This window comes from Rana temporaria, chromosome 4, assembly GCF_905171775.1.
Source record: "Rana temporaria chromosome 4, aRanTem1.1, whole genome shotgun sequence".
Lineage (NCBI taxonomy): Eukaryota > Metazoa > Chordata > Amphibia > Anura > Ranidae > Rana > Rana temporaria.
Window position 1 is genome coordinate 57,951,504 of NC_053492.1, and position 22,735 is coordinate 57,974,238.

The 22,735-nt window shown below is 41.2% G+C and overlaps 1 protein-coding gene across 1 annotated transcript in view; it reads right to left on the minus strand.

Moving 5' to 3' along the window:
• Positions 1 to 22,735, minus strand: part of SUPT3H (SPT3 homolog, SAGA and STAGA complex component) — a 739,871-nt gene that overhangs the window by 659,484 nt on the left and 57,652 nt on the right. The window lies entirely within an intron of this gene.

Consider the following 22,735-nt stretch of genomic DNA (forward strand, 5'->3'; position numbering starts at 1 on the left):
AAAAAAAGTACAAAAGCCATCATAACCATTGTCTAAATCATACAATATTTTGAAAAGGCTGTCCAAGAGTCTATGGACACTTAGACAAGGCTGTGAAATGTGTGGATGCAATGCTATACGTTGTCCCAAAATCAAATAACCTTCTAGTTTTATCTTAGGGGCCCAGAAAAATGGGTTTTGCACAGAACAGACCCAATCCTCCTCTTCTCGGGTCCCCTGCCTGTGCTCCTGGCTCCTCCTCCATGCTGAGTGCCCCCATAGCAAGCTGCTCCTGAGCTGGGTCTGTGTTCATAAGACACAGAGCGCTGCTCAGCCCTGCCCCACTGGCTGTGATTAGCAGCAGCGGGAGCCAACGCATCTCAGCCAATCAGGGGCTGCACACTGAAGGTTTTTTACCTTCATGCATAAAATGTGTGAAGGTAAAAAAAAAATCAGCCTTTTCAACCACTTTAATGAATGATCATATCTTCCCATATACGGGTGCTATTAGACCATCGCAGACTGGTATGATCATGCCATGATATTTGGGCCAGACTAGTAAGCTGACAAAAAAAAAAAAAGGCGCTGCATGTCGCCGCAGATGAACATGAAAATATGGTAACAGTTTGCCAATGTCTGACCACATTGTGCCAATGTCTGACCACATCTACTATTAATGGCCAACTTTGGATTGTTGCGGTCAGAAATCCCTTTGCAAGAGACTGCAGGCTGACTTCGTAGAGCAGAAATTATCATTTAACTGCAAAAAAAAATTAAGAAGAATAATCGGATACTGAAAGCTCACACTATGGGACATCTACATTTGTTAGTAATTCTAGGTGATTTGTGTTTTAATTTCCCGGGGTATTTCATCATGTGTACACTTCAGTCTTGATTTCAGCTCAGACGGATGTACTAAAATGAGGTGGCAGGGTTTCGAAATGGAGCTACATGGACAGCCACTCAATAATACAACCCAAGTCAAATAGCAATTCACGTGCGCTATTCTATTCATATGTTGTATTGCTAGGATTTTTATTGTACTATTTTGTACTTTATCGATAATTTAGTCCCTAATTTATCAATCCCTAAGTAGAAACACCACTATGGCACATATGCACTTTGTTCTATTAAATAAATAGTAATGCTAAAATAGCTGCTACATTTTAAGAGACACGATGATTTGTATAAAGTGTGCTTGTATTTTAATGGTAAGCAATATGAGGGAAAAACGGTAGTTGAGGTTTTTGCAAGGATGAGGATTTCAAAAAAATGCCTTCATGGTGACCCATGGTCCCTTTCCCCAACAACTTCCCTCCACTACAAGAGTTCAATGCCTGTCAAGCCATGGTTGTAGAGAAATTAGAAGGTTTAATACTTCCCTTATACCTCTGTGGCAAATTTTGGCACTCTCCTCTTTTCTCCTGGCTGTAGGCAGTTTGGACTATCCCTACTCATTGGCTAAAACAGCGGCGTGAGCCATTGGCTCTGGGGGCACTTGGCAGGAGGGAGGGGCCAGGAGAGCTGTCGGGGAACCCGAGAAGAGGAGGATTTGGGCTGCTCTGTGCAAAAATCACTGCACATAGCAGGTAAGTATGTTTGTTATTTAATAAAAAAAAAAATAACTTGCCATTAATATCACTTTAAAGCTCAAGTTTAATCTGCTTATATTTTGCCTTCCTTGGTTCCTCCTGCCCCCACCCCCTTTATTCATCAACATGCTAATAATATTTTTAAATTGCATATCTTTGTTAGGGATGAGGCTCAAGTTCTGGCCTACCACAAGTTAAAGGTTCACAGTCTCTGCAAATTAGTGATAAAAATCCACCAGACCAAATACACTGCCTAAACTTTAAACTTGGGTCAGCTGGCTTAGAAAAGCCAGTAAAAAGGGCTTTAACACACCCCTCCCACCCCCCAAAGAGTATAAAACGTTGGGTAGCCAGCTAAATGACTGTAGATTACAGTGTGGTGGGCTACATATTCTTGTGCCCCTCCCTTCATCCCCATGTTCGCAGTTCAGAGGCCCAAGAGCCAGGAAATACTAGCCAGAGCTTGCATAGTGTACACTGGAGCTTCTGGACTTGCCCTAAAAGGGCCTTTAGCACCGCAGGAAATTTTGTTACAGAGAAGAAAATCTTCTTAATCCCCAAAAGTCTGAACCAACTCACTTTTAATAAAACAAATCAATCTTGAACTACCATTGACTAAAACCCCCTTCTTTGTCACCCCTCCCCCATCCTGAATAACCATTGACTAAAACCCCCCTGCTTTGTCACCCCCCCCCCCCTCCAAAAAATAAAACACCTGCCAATATTACCAGCTCCCACCACCTCTCCTGGACTGGAATGATTCCACGGGTGGACTCTGATGGCAAATGTATTTGCTGTTTGCTACTGAGTCAATCCAGTTTGCACCTCAGCACTGTAAAGTTTCCACACAATGTGGCCTAACCAATCTGGTCTCGATGACTTACAATATAGTCTTTCCAAGCTGCTTACAGACTGTTACGCCACTATACAATAATTATTGCTTCCCAATAAACTAAATGCAACGTTTATTTTAAAATAAAACCTGCCTTGTTTTATCCCGATATAAACAAAGTATACAATCTAGGCAACAATAGCCACAAATATTGTTCGGTGGCTAGACTGTATATAAGCAGCTTTGTTAGGCTGCAATATAAGAGGGAGAAATAAAAAACAAACACATTTCCTTCCAGTTTATTTTAACTTTAAGCACAGGAAAACTTTCAAAACAGCAACTCTGCTAATCTATCTCACCCTCCCCCTACACCAATGTATATTTACAGTTTTAAGGAAGAGTTCGCCAGCACTTTGCTACAATATTAATCTGTGGCTGGTCTTCTGCTTTCCGATGCCTGTATGTATGCAGTAGAACCCCAGACTTCTACGGGGTCAGAAGATTAATCTGTCTCCCAGTTCCATGGAGGTCTATGGTGTTCTACTGAGTATTCAAAGGATGAAGGACCCAGACCTAGCATTTAGAAACAGTGCTGCTAATCTCCACAAACCTTTACCGATTCCCAGCACATTCCTTCAGCACAGGAAGTCTCCCATTGTTAACTTATTTGCGGCTTTCTTCAGTAGATCACATGACATGTAGCAGCCACTAATCAACTATTAGCTATGGTAGAAATAATGTTCTGGGAGATGGTTGCTGGTATCTGTAGGTTGAAGTTGGAAGAGCAGCACTGTCACTAAATGGCAGGTCTACTCTGGAGGTAGTGTAGAGTGTTTGGGATAAGCCAAAATGGCTTCAATACCTTGAACACGCACTCCGATTACTGCAGCTGACCCCTTTCCTGCTTCCACGCCAACCCCATCCTCTCCCCCTACTTTCACACATACCCCCAACTATACTCATCACTGCACCAATGCCTGCCTATACATTCACTAACCTACCAATGCGGAACTGGTTTTATAGGAAAAGAACATTTTAATTTTAATTGGTAAGTAGTAAACTATATAGCATTTCAGACCTTTTTTGACCTACAAATAATGCTGAAAATTATAACTAGCCATGCCATGTATACTACATACATTGCAGACAAGCACTTCCACATGCTTCCATTCATTTAAGTTTTATGCTAGACAATAATTCCCATGCTCCTTGCTATGTAAGCCCCATAGATTTATTTCCTGATGATCCTGTTCGTGTGTCTGTTGTTTTTCAACTTTCTGTAACAGGAAGCGGTTTGTTATGCAGTGAAATTTCTCAGCAACACTGTCACCCTGTGGATAAGGTAGTCCTACATCAGTGGTTCTCAACCTTTCTAGTGCCATGACCCCTTGATAAAATTTCCCAAGCTGTGGGGACCCCTAACAGTAAAATTATTTTCGTAGCGTGGGTCGTCAGCCCCTAAGGCAAGACAAGTAATTTGCTCCCCTAACCCACGGACATTTAGCGCTCCCTGAGTCCCTTCCACTCGTACAGTATTAAACCCCTTATGGTACATTTTAGGATGTACCATTGTTTCTTTCTTTTCTCCTTTCTTTCCCTTTTATCTCTCTCTATCCATTTTTTTCTCTTTTTTACCATCCCTCTCTCTAGCCGTCTTTCTTGTTCTCTTATTCTCTTTCCTTTTTCTTTGTTCCTCCCCCTCTTTTCATCTCCCTACCATGCATTTTCTATTTTTATTTCTTCTCTTACTCCTTGGTGGGGGGGTGGGGGAATGGGATGAGTAGCAGTGCTGGCATGGAGTTGGGATGAGTGGCAATGCTGGTGGGGGTGGGATCAGTGGCAATGCTGGGGGGGAGTTCTGATCAGCCAACTTAGGTGCTCTTGATCAAGGTATTCTGCTGATCTGAAAACTGTAGTGGGGACTTTTAATGGCAACTCTAATCACAGGTAGTGTTACTCACTGTGTCTCCAGCTCTGTGGTGTCTCGCAGCAGTGACACCTATGCTAGAATCAGGAGATAGGGTCTCCTTCAACCCCTCCCACTTCATATTCCTCACCAGTCAGCTGACCTCCAGTCTCTGCCCTCTACCCATGCCGTGAACTGAATGGGTGGCTGCAAAGAGGCTGAGTGGGCAGCCGTGGGCTCCAGGAACAGCCCAGCTGGGCGGCAACAGGCTCCAGGGACAGCCCTGCTGGGTGGCCACAAAAAACCTGGGAGAAGAACGCAGGCAACAGCCCAGGATTCGGTGACCCCTGGCAAATCGTCATTTGACCCCCAGATTGAGAACCACTGTCCTACGTGGACTTGGTGTGTTTTTTTTTTGGACTTTAAAAAGTGTAACTAAACTCTCTGAATCAACATAAAATAGTTAAAATCCTTATACTGTCAGCATTAGTAAATAGATGGGAAGTTATATTGCATTACATTTTTTTATTCAACATTTTTTCTCTCGTGCAACATTGCTGGACAGATCTACTGGCAGGACTACTAGTGTTGTAGTACAACTCGTTACAGGGGGTACTGTATGTATGTATATATACACACACAGTAAAAACTTGGTTTGCAAGCATAATTCGTTCCAGAAAAATGCTTGTAATACAAAGCACTTGTTAATCAAAGCATTTTTTTACAGGGTATAAAAGAGAAGAGAGGCACCTCTAAGTGTAACAATAAATTGCTAAATGTTGTACCTTCATTAAATGTGACCATATTGCTACACTTGGAGGCTCCTCTTCTTTTTTTATACTCAGTTATGACATGATGCTACTCTTATATCAAGACATCGCTTGTTTATCAAGGCAAAATTTATTAAAACATTTTGCTTGTCTTGCAAAACGCTCTCAAACCAAGTTACTCTCAAACCAAGGTTTTACTGTATACACATATAAACACATATACATAGTGCCTTGAAATTTTATAACCAAAAACTTAATGTATTTTATTGGGATTTTATGTGACCAACCAACACAAAGTGGCACATAATTGTGAAGTGGAAGGAAAATGATAAATGGTTTTCAATTTTTTTTTTGCAAATAAATATGTGAAAAGTGTGGTGTGCATTTGTATTCAGCCCCACTGGGCCAATACTTTGTAGAACCACCTTTCACTGCAATTACAGCTGCAAGTCTTTTTGGGGATGTCTCTACCAGCTTTGCACACTTTGCAAAATAGTTCAAGCTCTTTTAGATTGGATGGAGAGCGTCTGTGAACAGCAATTTTCAAGTCTTGCCACGGATTCTCAATTGGATTTAGGTCTGGACTTTGACTTGGCCATTCTTACACATGAATATGCTTTGATCTAAACCAATCCATTGTAGCTCTGGCTGTATGTTTAGGTCGTTGTCCTGGAAGGTGAACCTCCACCCCAGTCTCAAGTCTTTTGCACTCTAAAAGGTTTTCTTCCAAGATTGCTGTATTTGGCTCCATCCATCTTCCCATGAACTCTGACCAACTTCCATGTCCCTGCTGAAGAAAATAATCCCCACAACATGATGCTGCCACCACCTTGTTTTACGGTGGGTATGGTGTGTTCAGGGTGATGTGCAGTGTTAGTTTTTTGTGACACATAGCGTTTTGCTTTTAGGCCAAAAGGTTCCATTTTGATCTCATCTAACCAGAGCACCTCCTTCCACATTATTGCTGTGTCCTCCACATGGCTTCTCGCAAACTACAAACGGGACTTCTTATGGCTTTTTTTTTCCAACAATGGCTTTCTTCTTGCCACTCTTCCATAAAGGCCAGATTTGTGGAGTGCATGACTATTAGTTGCCCTGTGGACAGATTCTTCCACCTGAGCTGTGGATCTCTGCATCTCTTTTCACATATTTATTTAAAATAAAAACTATTTATCATTTTCCTTCAACTTCACAATTATGTGCCACTTTGTGTTGGTCTATCACATAAAATCCCAATAACATAGATTTATGTTTTTGGTTGCAACATGACAAAATGGGGAAAATGTCAAAGGCAACAAAAATATATATATATTGTTGAATTGTTGAATCTTTGCCATGAAGAATTAAGGCAGTTCTGAAGGCAAAAGTATATATATATATATATATATATATATATATATATATATATATATATGTCAAAGGGTACGAATAATTATAGAATATATATATATATATTCTCTATCTCTCAGTGTGTGTGTATGTATATATATATATATATATATATATATATATATATATATCAAAGGGTACGAATAATTATATATAATATCTATATCTCCCTCTCATATTGTGCGTATATATATATATATATATATATATATATATATATATATATATATATATATATATATATATATATATATATATATATATGTATATATATATAATTATACATACACACACACGCATATATAAATTATATTTTGACAGGATGCATCATTTTTTTGTCTGTAGTTACACTTTAAACAGTCCTCCCTAGAAGTTACATAGTCCCTATTGTATTGTAGTCCCTGCGGTATTAAACGCTCCACTTTTTTTCATCTGCGTGCAACACGCCTGCTATTGAAAAAAAAAACGGTATGCGTTGATGTTACACTCGGGAATGACAATCTGTTCCTTTCAGATATTTAGAACCCACCTAATTTGGTCAGTTTTTACAAAATTCTCCAGTAACACAAAGTTACACTTTAATGAAAAAAAAAGTTAAGGTCAAAATTTGGTGCGTTTTCCGGATGCCATGCGTTGTGGTGATAATTTCTACAGGCTAGCTCACAGGAGCATAATCAGTTCATTTCCAGTCCAACGCAGGCTGGATTAAAAAGTCAGCTCAGCACTATTACCTGCCACACACAGAATTGTAACTGTGACAACAAATCAGGACCAATTAAGAACCCAGAAGCTAGCCGAAGAAAAAGCACACATTTTTCATACATTCTAATAAATGATCAGTTTTCTAAAACAACCCGCCTTTTTCCAAAAATAGCAAACATGTCTGAAAATCTCAGCAAATTGCATTCATTAATATCCACGGATTTTAGACACCCGTACGTTGACTTCTTTTTTTTTTTCATTATTTTTATGGCCAGGGGTAAGATTTCAGTCTCACATATGAACACCGCCACCCCCCTTGCAGCTTTGTAGAGCTAGCAGTTACACATTTAATACCCAGTAAAACCCCTCAAATCCATAAGAAACAAGTATGAAAGGGCAGTGCGCAATGCAAAACATTCGGGGACACCGAGAAAGCAGCCTGTCATTATCACATCCTCCCGATAATGGCCGACATTACTCATACATGGAGAGCGATTTAAAAGCCATTAGTAGCAGAGCATGGAGGGTGGATTTAGGCTTAATGGTGGGCCCGCAATAGGCTCCACACGCCACAAGTGAAAAATGCTCTGAGCTGCTATAATACCGACATTTTTTTTCTCCCCCCCCCCCCCCTCTCTATTTTAATTGCTACCTACCTGAGTTTAACCAATATTATGAACTACCATTAAACCATGAATTCTTTAGTACACTCCACCCTGTGTATGTTGTACAAACATCCTCTAAGCCAAATATTTCAACTGTTATAAAGAGGTGTTAAAACGAGGGTAACTGTAATAGGATTTAATGGGGTAAGGTGCCAAAACAAAGGAAGCTGTATAGCTGAGAGTAGCAGCATGGAAGTGTGGAAAGGTAAGGGAGGGGAAGAAGAAATGTTCGAAGGAGGAAGAGGAGGGGGGGGGGGGGGTAGGGGGTCTTGTACTGGGGAAATTCAAGATTCTGTGCTAGCAGGATAGCGACCATTCACAAATACTGCTACAGGAATATCACGTTCTCTTTTCTTGTTTTTGGGATTATTCTTTTGAAAAAAAAATGTTTTGCTTTGTGTTATTATATAAGATTTCAAAGAAAACTGCAAGAAAACCTGTCACAAGGGAAATATGGGGCTGCCGATTTTTCTGAAAATGCTGGTATCCTGGCTGTCATGCTGAGCCCAGTCTTAACCACTTGACCTCCAGAAGTTTATTATTATCAAGACCTGGCCATTTTTAATTTTTTTTTGCAATCGGACAATTGCACTTTCAATCAACGCTGTACCCAGATAAAATTGATGTCCTTTTTGTCCCACAAAGAGAGCTTTCTTTTGGTGTTATTTGATCACCTCTGCAATTTTTGCGCTATAAACAAAAAAAAGACCGACAATTTAAAAATAAAACATTTTTTTTTCTATAAAAACACAATAACAATTTTTATTTTATTTTTTTATCAAAATTGCTCTTAAATTTAGGCCAATTTGTATTCTGCCACATATTTGTGGTAAAAAATAAAAAAATAAGCGTATATTGATTGGTTTGTGCAAAAGTTATATTGTCTACAAAACTATGGAATATTCTTATTCATTTGTTTTTGTTTTATTAATATTAATGGCGGCAATCAGTGACTAATAGCGGGACTACGATATTGCAGCGGACCTTCTGACACACTTTTTGGGGACCAGTGACACTTTGCCCTGGTTCATTGGACGTGTCAGATCGCATGCCAAATCGGCGGCAATGGCAGCATCTGAATCGGTGCGACACTGCACTGATTCCCAAAAAGTAGTTTTTGTACTACCTTTGGTGATTTTGGGGTGCGATTTACGTTGACATCTGTGCCGAAACCGTCCCTGAAATTGTCCCCAGAAGTCGGGACTGACATGTGGGAATGAAATTGTGCGAGTTCAGTTGAACTCGCACAATTTTATTCTGTCAGTCAGTGCGAACCTGGGCTAACACAGTGATCAGTGCTAAAAATAGGACCATCGCTGTTTGTAGGACCCTGGCTGATAAGGGATTAACATCAGGGGCAATCAAAGGGTTAACTGTGTGCCTGAACAGTGTTTATGTGTATGGTGTGAGGTGCTTTTACTAGATGAGATGGAATTTGCTCCCTGCTTTGCAGGGACACAAATCACATCCCTTCCCTCCTGTCAGAACACAGTTCTGCCTCTCTGCCGAACGTTCGGCAGGTATCGGGGTACTGTGCACCCGCTGTCTGCAATCATTGAGGAAGCGAAGCACACATCCTACCTGGAAGTGTCAGAAGATAACGTGTATATGTATATTAGATAGATAGATAGATCGATCGATAGAGATACACACATGATTTGGTGCACAGGTGCTGTAAAACTGCTATAGGGTGGACCTGAAGTGGTTAAAGCTGTATTAAACGCGCCACTTTTGGTTTTCATATTAAAGCTGTATTAAAATCAAAACCAAAAATGTAATATATTGCAGCTTACCAATTATTAAAAATAGTTGCCGCATCAGCTTTCTTTTTCATTTATTATACAGGATTTACCGTATTTATCGGCGTATACCGCGCACTTTTTTGCCCTTAAAATCAGGGCAAAATTGTGGGTGCGCGATATACGCCGATACTCGCTTCCCGCGCCGTGTTTGAACCACTGCGCCGACATATAACGAGCGCAGTACACTCGGGTATACTCGGGCAGGCTCGGCTCCGCTCGTGGTCACGTCCTGTGCGCGAGAGGATCCGAGCCTGTCTGAGTATACCCGAGTGTACTGCGCTCAGTATATGTCGGCGGAGTGGTTCAAACACAGCGCGGGAGGACACCACGATGGCCGCCGGACCGGACAAGGCCGCCAATGGACGCCCTTGCAAGACACCAAAACTAAGTATAAAACATTTTTTTTCCAGGAATTTCAGGGCTACATTAGGGGTGCGCGCTATACGCCGGAGCGCATAATAGGGCGATAAATACGCTGTATAGCGCCAACAATTTGCGCAGCACTTTACAATATAACAGTGGGACAATTCAACAACAATACAATTCAAAAGCAGATGGTTAGGGGGACCCTGCTCCTGTGAGCTCATAATTATTTAGGCACCCATGGCACCCCAGATGTTTTGGACTACATTTCCCATGATGCTCATGCACTCTGCAGTGTAGTTGAGCATCACGGGAAATGTAGTTACAAAACATCTGGGGTGCTAAGGCTTGCCATCACTGCCTTAGAGTGTCTCCACATTGGATGTTGTATGTTCTAAGAATGCTCTGAAGAATTTCGGTACAAATTTGAAACCTAATCAGACACCGATGTAACACGTGTCATCTATAGGTATGCAAGGATTGTAATATCTCTTACAATAACACTGGGAATTCATGTGAATATAGCACAGGAAGAATTTACATTTCGTGCCCATCTCAGCCTTGGTGTGGATGGACCTAAGTGACATTTTTCCTCTTCCTTATGGTATTATTATACATTTACAAAGACATTATGTGCTAAATGCTTCTAGCATACATTGGTTCAGTATAGGTTGTAGGCTCGGTTCACATTGCTGCAACCTGGCATGACTTTGAAGCAACTTCAGGGAATGCCTGAGTAATCTTCCTGTAATGTCGGATCCAAATCATATCAATATAGATGATGATCTGACTTGAAGGCGACTTCTATGGGCACAAGTCGGATAGAAGTCAGCTTGAATTAGTACAGGAACCTTTTCTAAAGTCGCAGCGACTTCAGTAGTGCCAATTAGGACAGCTCTCATTGACTAAAATTTCACAGGTCACACAACTTGGGTTCTCAAAAGTCGGATCTCAAGTTGTGGCAGTCCAAACTGAGCCTAAAGTGGACCTAGCATCAAATATTTATGTTAAAGCGGAACTAAACCTAAATTGTAAAAGTATGCAAGCAGGCATAACACACACACACACACACACCTACCTCCCCCTGACTCGCATGCAGGTGATAACGTCACCCCCCCCCCCTCCCCCAGCCGACCAATCAAAATGCCAAAAACTCAGCCCCCAGGAGTAGATGACAGCAGTTGAAGAGGGATGTAACCTCCACATCGCTGGAAGGGGTAAGTGAGTATTTTCAAGAATGCCATTTTAAATGCAAACCATCTTTTTTCTGGCATCATCCAGGGTCAGCTTCTACTTTCCTGGACGGAGACAGTGACTCACAAATCCATCTAGGTTCTAGAGACGGTGCAGTTCCTGGCTGCTTTCATGCTGTCCGACACATTACATTTTAAAGATTTTAAAGCTCACGCAAGGAGTTGCGAACTACCTCTTTTCACGATTGCCATTGCAGCTGTGCGACTGCCTTTACGCACTTGGCCGATCTGAAAATTCCCTCATCTTATTGGGTAGTAGCACCCCACCTCTGCTTTATCTCCTGGGTTTAGTAACACTTTAGGAATGCTCCCCTTTACTCTAACAATATTGGAGTTTATTTTTTGGGGGGGGAGCGGGTACACAGTTTTGGCAGGTACCCACTCCCCAGTTCTACTGCAACCGGAAGTCATGCCCCCTTGCTAGCAACCTCTTGGGACACGTCACAGAATCCAAGAGGCTTCGGGACCATTCACAAAGCGCAGTACGCTTAAATATATGCACAGTGGAAAGCCGGCTGTGAACCCACCATTAGTCACAGGCAGCTTCCCACACTAGACATGCTGGCACCAGGGACCCGAAGAGCGGTGAAGAACCGGCTCAGGTGACGACGGCGCTGGATCCCTGGAATCGTAAGTATTCTTATATTAAAAGCAAGCAGCTACTGTATTTGTAGCTACTGAAAAAAAAAATTAAGAGACTGAAGAACTGCTTAAAGTGTGAACATAGACCGAATATGCACTACAAATGCAGCCTCTAACTGCCCTGCGAACACACACAAACAGCATATAAAAGTCACACGTAAAACGAACACGTATAGAAAAGGTAACAGTTTGAATTGAACCTAAAAAGGGAGTTAACCCAAACCACATTCGATTTGTAGCCTGCAAGACTTAAAAACGCAGCACACCCTCCCACACACTAAAAATAATAGCTGGCCCTTTTTAAAGAGAGCTGGGAGGTAAGGCTTCTCTATGCATTCCCCTCCTAACCGTCCTTGCTTATGTTTACACACACAGCCCAAATATTCAGCCCCCGTGTGCTAATTTTCTGTCCACATCATTATTTTCTTTCTATTCAAGTGGCGCGAGGCTGCAAATATTTTTAGAGAGCGTGCCCTGCTTTATAGAAACCTGGTTATGGGTACTTCAACGTGGGTGGCAACTGCAGGAGGTCTGCCCTACGGACCACAATGCAACTATACGCTTTATTACACAAAGATTCTTTTTTTTATTGATATGTACACTATATTACTAGCTTCCTCAGTCTTTAATAGTCATGTTAACCTCTCTGTTTCCCTCTGAGGCTTGAGAATTTCTACTATATTGAAACTGGGAGAAGGGGGATCAACTCTTTATTTACAATTGAACAGCTTAAAATTTAGAAGATCGAGTTTCAGGAAAAGCTTGTACATGCAAAAAAAAAAAAAAAAAAGTTATTAACGGCAGCACAGTGAAAAGTGTATTGTGTGCAAATTCGTTCAGAAATAGAATTTCAGGCAGTTACGTGCTCAGGATTGCGTGCTGTCAAGTAGTTACTGCAAAGTGTGCTGCAGTTACAGAACACCGGTCAAATAGAGATGAAGGAAGATAAGCGCACACGAGAACCAGACAACTCTTTTTTAGAAAAGGACTAGTCCTCTTTGCGACAATATCCTGCATTTTCATTACACCTACCTTTACTAAACACGCCAAAACTGAACTTGTCCTTTGCACATTCATGTCGCAGGGCCGTGCAATTGTCAGTTAAAGCGACGCAGTTGCCGAATCGCAAAAAGTGCTCTGGTCTTTGACCAGCAATATGGTCCGGGGGTTAAGTGGTTAATGTTTTTGGATCACAGCATAGGTTTACCTTTAGAATCCCCATACATTAAGAAGTCTTGATACAGGCAGATGCTACATAGAGCCTAAAAAGTTTAGAATGTGATTAATGCAGGGAGTTCTGCATGGTTGTGTATAGATCTATACAAATGCTGGAGGCTAGAAGGATATTTAGGCCTGGTTCACACCTATGCATTTTTTTTAGTGCATTTTCAGTTTTGCAGAAACACACTACAATCCATTTAACAGTTTCCTATGGGTCATGTTCACATCTGTGCATTTTATGGAAAGGGCCAGGGACTCTTTTCTGGTTTCTATAGACTTCAGTGGATCAAAAACGTTTATTGAAAAAACGCAAAATGCACCTGCATAGGTGTGAATTGAGCCTTATGCCTCGTACACATGATCCGATTATCGTACGACGAATCGTTCGCATGTTGTTGCATAAAGCTAATATCGAATACAACAGTGCAAAATGTGCTCTACGAGAAGTTTTTTGTCGGACGATTCTGGAAAAACCTCATGTGCGTAGCTACGTATCTGAAATGATGTCATATACGTGTGACCCCTGTGTTCGTCTGGTTTATTTTCAGGTTTCTGATCATGCGTGGTGTTCGGCTATCGATTTTTAGCGGACGCATTCTGTACAGATTAAACGATTGCCGTACGATGGGCTGTCATCTGAGCAAAGTTTTCGCGTTTGTCCCTTCGGATTTTGTTAGACGGACTGTCGTGATCGGCTGTCGAAATCTGTGTACTATCAATCAGATTATCGAACGGTCAATCCGAAAGCAATTTTTATCATCCAATAATCGGATCGTGTGTACGAGGCATTAGGGGTTGATTTACTAAAGCCAGAGAGCAGCTGTGCTTGGTAGCCAATCTGCTTCCAATTTTTTTTATGTCACAGCTTAACTGAACAAGATGAAGTCAGGAGCTGATTGGTTTTCGATGTAGAGCTGCACCAAATTTTGCACTCTCCAGTTAAGTAAATCAGCCGCTTAGTGTCCGCAGCCCAAAAATATGACAGAAATGAATTACTATAAGGTTCACTATAGATGTTACAATCTAGCTGTACAATCTTTGCACAGATCATTTTAGATTTACTAAATATATGAAAGAACCTGATCTATCCAGCCAATTTGTATCTGTTCAGGCAGACCCGTGCACTAAATAGATGTTGGTAGATCTAAATTAGATTGTAGTTTACTCACTTCTGAATGGAGATGTATGCCCTTATACAGGTAAAGGTTAGAACCCTTGTTTCATTTCATTTGTATTCAACTATTGGTTGGAGTTCCACATTCGTTGGCACGGCGTGTTAAAGAGGCCAATAACAAAACGTCACTACAGCACCACACAGTACAAAAGTGTGAAGCCAGGTTTAATGTTTTTAGGAGAATTTTTTTTTTATCTCCAATATATATATATATATATATATATATATATATATATATATATATATATATATATATATATATATATATATATATATATATATATATATATATATATATATATATATATATATATATATATATATATATATATATATATATATATATATGCAAAAAAAAAAAAACACAGTAATTACCATAACTAGTTACATTTTTATTTTTTTTCTAATTTAGATGCCAGTTAAAAATGGTAAATAAATTGTGCAAATAAATTCTACAGCTTTAAAGCTTTATCACAATTACAAGCTTATAAGACAAAAAACTTTAGAGGGGATGTGCAGCCAATATCGAAATAAGTTGATTGTGATGCACAGAATCTAAAAACGTTCGCATCGACACAGAATTCATTTGAAAGACGTGTGAAATGAGACTTTCCTGCCGTGTAAAGGAATAAGACATATACATAAAACTCCAGCACATATGCCATTTAATAACTCTACTCTGCCCCTATGGCAATGCTTCATGGTGGCAAATGGATTTTTACAGCCCCGCTGACAAAGGCGGCCCGTGCGAGGGAGAGTGATGTGAAAAGGCCACGCACAATGAGATTGGTTTTCATTTTCTGTACTGCGTTTCAGCCAGACACAAATCATAACATTAGTCTCTGTGGGTTCTATTACATGAAACATGTTTGATCTAGCGTGCCATTTCACTCCATGTTCATTAGCAAGGCAGTGACTGTGCACAACTAATGTGACCAAATGAAATGGGCATTCTTCTTCTAATTGCTGGAAAAGCAACACAATTCAGTGATCGGCTATTGCTGGAGAGACGAGTCTGTTAGTAGCAGCTTTCTGCAAGAAACTGTTATAGAATGTCTCAATATAAGAAAATATGTTTGGCTCACATTGAATTCATGTTTTCCTGCATTGAGGTATTTTACCTAACAAAGTTAGTTCCACAATACACAAAAAAAACATCCAATAGAGCACACCACAACACAGTGCAATCACATCTCAAGGATGCGGAATATTCTAGCACGGGTGTGTTTTATTATTTATTTCTTACTATATATTAGAGCTGCACAATTAAATCATTAAAAAAAAATTGCGATCTCAATTCAATTCCCCTCACGATCTCTATGCAGCATTTCCACGATTCATTCATGCAACAAGTACAGAGGCCCAGATTTTCAACCGAGATACGCCGTCGTATCTCTGCGTTGAGCCGTCGTATCTATGCGACTGATTCTTAGAATCAGTTACGCATAGATATCCATTAGATCCGACAGGCGCAAGTCTTTTACGCCATCGGATCTTAACCCCTTCCCGACCGCCGCATGTACATATACGTCGGCAGAATGGCACGTACAGGCACATTGGCGTACCTGTACGTCCCTGCCTAGACGTGGGTCGGGGGTCCGATCGGGACCCCCCCCGCGACTTGCGGCGGTCGAGTCCCCTCGGGGAGCGATCCGGGACGACGGCGCGGCTATTTGTTTATAGCCGCTCCGTCGCGATCGCTCCCCGGAGCTGAAGAACGGGGAGAGCCGTGTGTAAACACGGCTTCCCCGTGCTTCACTATGGCGCTGCATCGATCGAGTGATCCCTTATATAGGAAGACTCGATCGATGACGTCATTCCTACAGCCACACCCCCCTACAGTTGTAAACACACACACAGTGTACACCAAATCCTACAGTGCCACCTGTGGTTAACTCCCAAACTGCAACTGTCATTTTCACAATAAAGAATGCAATTTAAATGCATTTTTTGCTGTGAAAATGACAAAAATGTGTCAAAATTGTCCGAAGTGTCCGCCATAATGTCGCAGTCACGAAAAAAATCGCTGATCGCCGCAATTAGTAGTAAAAAAAAAAAAAAAATTATAAAAATGCAATAAAACTATCCCCTATTTTGTAAACGCTATAAATTTTGCGCAAACCAATCGATAAAAACGCTTATTGCGATTTTTTTTTACCAAAAATAGGTACAAGAATACGTATCGCCCTAAACTGAGGAAAAAAAATGTTTTATATATGTTTTTGGGGGATATTTATTATAGCAAAAAGTAAAAAATTTTAAAAAAAATTCTAAATTGTCGCTCTATTTTTGTTTATAGCGCAAAAAATAAAAACCGCCGAGGTGATCAAATACCACCAAAAGAAAGCTCTATTTGTGGGAAAAAAAGGACGCCAATTTTGTTTGGGAGCCACGTCGCACGACCGCGCAATTGTCTGTTAAAGCGACGCAGTCCCAAACTGTAAAAACACCTTGGGTCTTTAGGCAGCAATATGGTCCGGGGCTTAAGTGGTTAAATGCATTTTTTTTTGGCCCGCTAGGTGGCGCTTCTGTCGAAATCCGCGTTGAGTATGCAAATTAGCTAGATACGCGAATTCGCGAACGTACGCACGGCCGACGTAGTAAAGTTACGACGTTTACGTTAGGCTTTTCCCGGCGTATAGTTGCCCCTGCTATATGAGGCGCAGCCAATGTTAAGTATGGCCGTCGTTCCCGCGTCGAAATTTTAAAAAGTTACGTCGTTTGCGTTAGTCGTTCGTGAATGGGGCTGGACATCATTTACGTCCACGTCAAAACCAATACGTCCTTGTGGCGTATTAGGAGCAATGCACACTGGGAGATTTCCACAGAAGGCACATGTGCCGTTCGTGAAATACGTCAATCACATCGGGTCACAGTAGTTAAACATAAAACACGCCCCCCCCCTTCCACATTTGAATTAGGCGGGCTTACGCCGGCCGATTTACGCTACGCCGACGCCATTCTACGAGAATCTGGCCCAGAGTTCTCTGCTCACTTAGCTGTCAAAAAAATAAAACAGACAGCCTGCCATGTTTTTCACAAGATTGTCAGTACTGGGAGATAGCTATAAACATTGAAACATTTAGTTTTTTTTTAGAGATCAAAGGAATGAAATTGGGTCTGTAAATGAGGGCAGTTAAACCACTTAAAGACTAAACCTTTTTTCTGACGCTTGTTGCTTACTAGGTAAAAATCTGTATTTTTTGCTAGAAAATTACTCAGAACCTCCAGACATTAGAGACCCTAGAGAATAGAATGGTGGTTATTGCAAAATGTATGTCACACTGTATTTGTACAGCAGTCTTTTTCAAACGCAATTTTTTGGGAAAAAGTAGACTTGAATAAAAAAAAAAAAAAAAAGTTAGCCCAATTTTTTTGTATAATGTGAAAGATGATGTTACGCCCCGAGAATCGTAGGAGAATTGTGATCTTTATTCTATGCAAAAGAAAAATTGTGATTCTCAGTTTAGCCAGAATCGTGCAGCTCTACTGTATGAGTGCACTGGGATGGAATTTGTCCTGCATTTCATCCAGGGCATTATATGTCCTTACTGGATATTTGCATCCTGATCATAATTTAAAGTGATATTAAAAGGCTTAAGGTATTTTTTTTTATTATAAAAATAAAAAAGGTGTTTTTTTTTTAAGAGAGAGATATATTCCTGGAAACTACAGGCTAGTCAGGTCAACATCAATAGTCTGAAAGCTATTGGAGGGAATGATAAGGGACTATATCCAAGATTTTAGTAATGAAAACGGTATTAATAGTGGTAATCAGCATGGATTCATGAAGTATCATTCTCACCAGACCAATCTATTAACATTCTATGAAGAAGTGAGCTGTCATCTAGATAAAGGAAGAACAATGGATGTGGTGTATCTGGATTTTTCAAAAGCATTAAATACAGTTTCCCACAAATGATTTACTTTACAAACTGAGGTCTGTTGGCATGGACCATAGGGCAAGTACCTGAATTGAAAACTGGGTCCAATGGGTGGTGATAAATAGCAATACTCAGAATGGTTCAGTGTGGTAAGTGGGGTCGTCCCCCAAGCATCTGTCCTGGGACCAATTCTGTTTAATTTATTCTTAAACGATATAGAGCAGTGTTTCTCAACTCCAGTCCTCAAGGCGCCCCAACAGGTCATGTTTTTAGGATTTCCCTCAGATGAAACGGCTGTGGTAATTACAAAGGCAATGCAATTGATCAAATCACCTGTGCAAAATAATGGAAAGACTGAAAACATGACCTGTTGGGGCGCCTTGAGGACTGGAGTTGAGAAACACTGATATAGAGGATGGTAAACGGTTCAATCTCAATATTTGCGGATTATACAAAGCTAAGCAGGGAATGATGCAAAAACCTTAAGAGCCAGTTCACACCAGACGCAGTTCCGTACAGTTTTGTGTGAATTTTTCTGCACTAAAGATGCATGTACAGTGTTTTCCATGTATTCCAATGGCTCTAGTTCACACCATTCAGTCAGTTTCAGGTCAGTTTCCGGTGCAGAAACTGAACGGAAAGTGACTGCATGGTGCCAACTAGAGCCATTGCAATACATGGAAAACACTGTTCATGCATTTTGTGCAGAAAAAAGCACACAGAACTGAACGGAACTGCGTCTGGAGACGACCTAAATAAAATAAATGGGTTGGGTATCTACATAGCAAATGTGGTTTAATATTGAAAAACGTAAAGTAATGCATTTGGGTGCTAGATATACAAATGCAAGTTACTCACTGGGGGGGTCTGGGGAAATCTAGGATGCAAAAGGACCTGGGGGTCCTAGTAGGTGGCAGACTCCGCAATGGCATGCAATGCCACGCTGCTGCAAGCAAAGCCAACAGAACATTAGCATTTAAAAGGGGATCAACTCCAGAGATAAAGCGATAATTCTCCCACTCTACAAGACTCTGGTCAGGCCGCACCTAGAGTATGTCATCTAGTTCTGGGCACCAGTCCTCAGGAAGGGTGTGCTGAAACTGGAGAGAGCCTATAGAAGGGCAATAAAGCTAATAAAAAGGACTGGAGGATCTCAGCCTAGGGCGAAAGACTACAAGCATTGAACTTGGGAGGGGATATGATGGCGATATACAAATAGCGCAATGGTGACCCTAGCATAGGGAAAAAAACTTTTCAGTGAAAGGGAGTTTAAAAAGACACGTGGTCATTTACAAAGATTGGAAAAGAAGCAGTTTAACTGTATACTGCGTAGATGGTTCTTTACTGTCAGAGCAGTAAGGATGTAGAATTATCTTCCACTAGCAGTGGTATCAGCAGGGAAGGGAGAGTTGATAGTTTCAATATGCTATTATATGGGCAACTTAACGATTTAAAATGTACTATTGACAAACACATTCACACACATGTTGAACTGTTGTGTTTTTTCAACCTTACGACTATTTAACTCACCTGCTCTGGGCAACAATATTGCACAGAGCGGCCCCTTACTCCCCTTTCTGGCAGCCCCCCACCATTGCTGTCCACTTTTCCCTGCTCCATGTGCCTCCTTAGAAAGTCTGCAGCTATGGGGGCACCTTCGCTGGTGAGCTCTCAAGCCAGCCTGTGTGCGTCTATAGACAGACACAGTGCAAGTAAGCCCCACCCTCACTCCCTTCTCACAGTTTGATTGACAGCAGCGAGACCAGGAAGTCAATGGAGCAGTGCTGCAGCCAGTACAGCACTGGAGTGATGAGAGGAGCCAAGTGTTTAGGGACAGGGAAAAGGGGGAGAAAGTGAAATGTTTTACCATAATTACAGGGAATGCATTGAGGTTAAAATACATTTTTTACATTAGAACCCCTTTAAACAAGAGGAAATGTTTTTTGGGGGTGCTTTCAGGCTCAAAGAAAACATCCTTGCAAGCTATGAAATTTAAAATGCGTATGTCTTCAATTTACAAATACCATGTGGCCACCTTAGTATATTATACAGGAGGTAAAATGTCTACACTGTAAGCACTTTAATACAATTCAAGGCTAGCCATATACAGTGTTACCCATTTATGATATTCAAGATTTAATATCTCAAAAGATATGGGCAAGAACAGCTATGCCGGGTACACACGAGAGGATTTATCCGCGGATACGGTCCACCGGACCGTTTCCGCAGATAAATCCTCTGAGGATTTTGATCCGCTGGATTGTACTCACCATCGGATCGAAATCCGCGCCGAATTTACACCGCGGTGACGTGTCGCGCCATCGCCGCGATGATGACGCGGCGACGTGCGCGACGCTGTCATATAAGCAATTCCACGCATGCGTCGAATCATTACGACGCATGCGAGGGATGGGTTCGGACGGATCGATCCGGTGAGTCTGTACAGACCACCGGATCGATCCGCTGGAGCCGATTCCAGCGGATAGATTTCTTAGCATGCTAAGAAATTTGTATCCGCTGGAAATCGGTCGGCCTGAAATATATCCGCGGATAAATATCCGCTGGATCGTACACACCAGCGGATCTATCCGCTGAAACCGATCAGCGGATCAATTTCAGCGGATCGATCCTCTCGTGTGTACGGGGCCCTAGATCTCTCCTGTTTAGCCCTTTGGGCTAAACAGCGGGCATGGAGAACCTATCCTCCTGGCTACTGTATCAAGACAGCTGCAGCACCTGCGGCTATCTGAATTCTACAACATCTGACTGGCTGCAGTCACTGTTTGGCCAGCAATTTCCCACTGGACTACTTCAATTTTTTTTTTAATTTGTTGAACCGGGTGGTGCTGATAGGGCCCCGCATGGCTCAAATTTTGTACTATACCTAAACAGACATTAATGAAAAATAAATAACAAACATAAACTAGGACTACCACTGTAACCACACATTAAACAAATCTGCACAATTAATTGTACAAATACAAAAGGAAGGTCCCATGAGATCCAGGAATCTGCACAACAAATGTGCAAAGCGTACCACAAATGACTACAACCAGCTGTAGCAGGAAAACTATATAAGAATCCAGCTTTTATTCTAAATTGTCTTGGCGGATTTTCTTCAAAGTGACTTTTAAGGACATTTAGGCTGCACTCACGTTATAGCATTTCACAAACGTAGGCAAAAATCGTGCCATGCATATCCACCCTTTGCACGTTGTCATGCCACATGCACAGGGCAGCTTATTCATTTGAATGGGCTGTCCTGCAAGCAACAAAACCGGCAAAGTGGCTTTTCTTTTTTTTTCTTTTTTAACAGCATGTTTGTTGCATAGCTTTTTACACAAAAAATTCATGTCTGTTTTGCCGTGGTTTGGGGTGCCATCAACAATGAATGGCGCTGTAGGGGCGATGTGCATTTCATGAAACACTATAGTTGGAATGCAGCATTGAAGGGCCACTGACAGAAATCACCAACACAAAACCTGGGGCTGTGGTCAATGCCTGGTGGATCTTATTGGGTATCCATATTTCTCCAGTTTTAATAAAACGGACCTTGAATAAGCTCATACTTCACCATAACAAATCCCCAAAAGAATATCTTTATCATGAAGATTCCTACAGCTACAACAAATTAACAACTCCTGCATATGAACAAATGTTCCCATTAAAGCAGTAGTAAACCGAACCAATTTGTATTCATTGTTTTATAAACCCTGCAAGGTAAAGACATAATGTGCTAGTATGCATCACATACTAGCAAATTATGAAATACCTTAGAACAGGGATATGCAATTAGCAGACCTCCAGCTGTTGCAGAACTACAAGTCCCATTAAAAATAGCAAGACTCTGACAGCCACAAGCATGACACCCAGAGGCAGAGGTACGATGGGACGTGTAGTTTTGCAACAGCTGGATGTCTGTTAATTGCATATCCCTGCCTAATGCCGCATACACACGGTCGTTTTTCGGCATGAAAAAAAAACGACGTTTTTCAAAACGTCATTTAAAATCATCGTGTGTGGGCTTCACATCGTTTTTCGGCTTTGTTTTTTGGACATGCTGAAAAACGTCGCTTTTTTTAATGCCGAAAAACGACCGTGTGTACGCGGCATTAGAACAAAGCCCTCCAGTGGCACGCTGTCACCACTGGGAGGGCTTCCATCTTCACGAGGTCTTCCTTCTGGGTTTGCGTGCTCAGGCAGGATGATTGGCCGCGCCGTGATGATGATGTCACGACCTGCGCTGTTGGGGCTCTGAAGGAAAGGGGTGGGACATCACCTGCTACATGCAGTGTAAATATCTTCTAAACAGTGCAGATATAGTTTTGGGAGGGAGGTAGATACTATGATTACATGTATCATTAGCATGACATTACTTTCATTAATTTCCGAGATCACACATTGGTATTACCACCAAACAAAATTTTGGAAAGTTTTTATCTGAATTGTCTACTAATAGATATGAATATTGTGTGTTGTCAAATAATTTTTTTAACAAATGGTCGCACAAAATTCTACTCTGTACCCAACTTAAAGCGGACCTTAAGTCATTTTTTTAAAT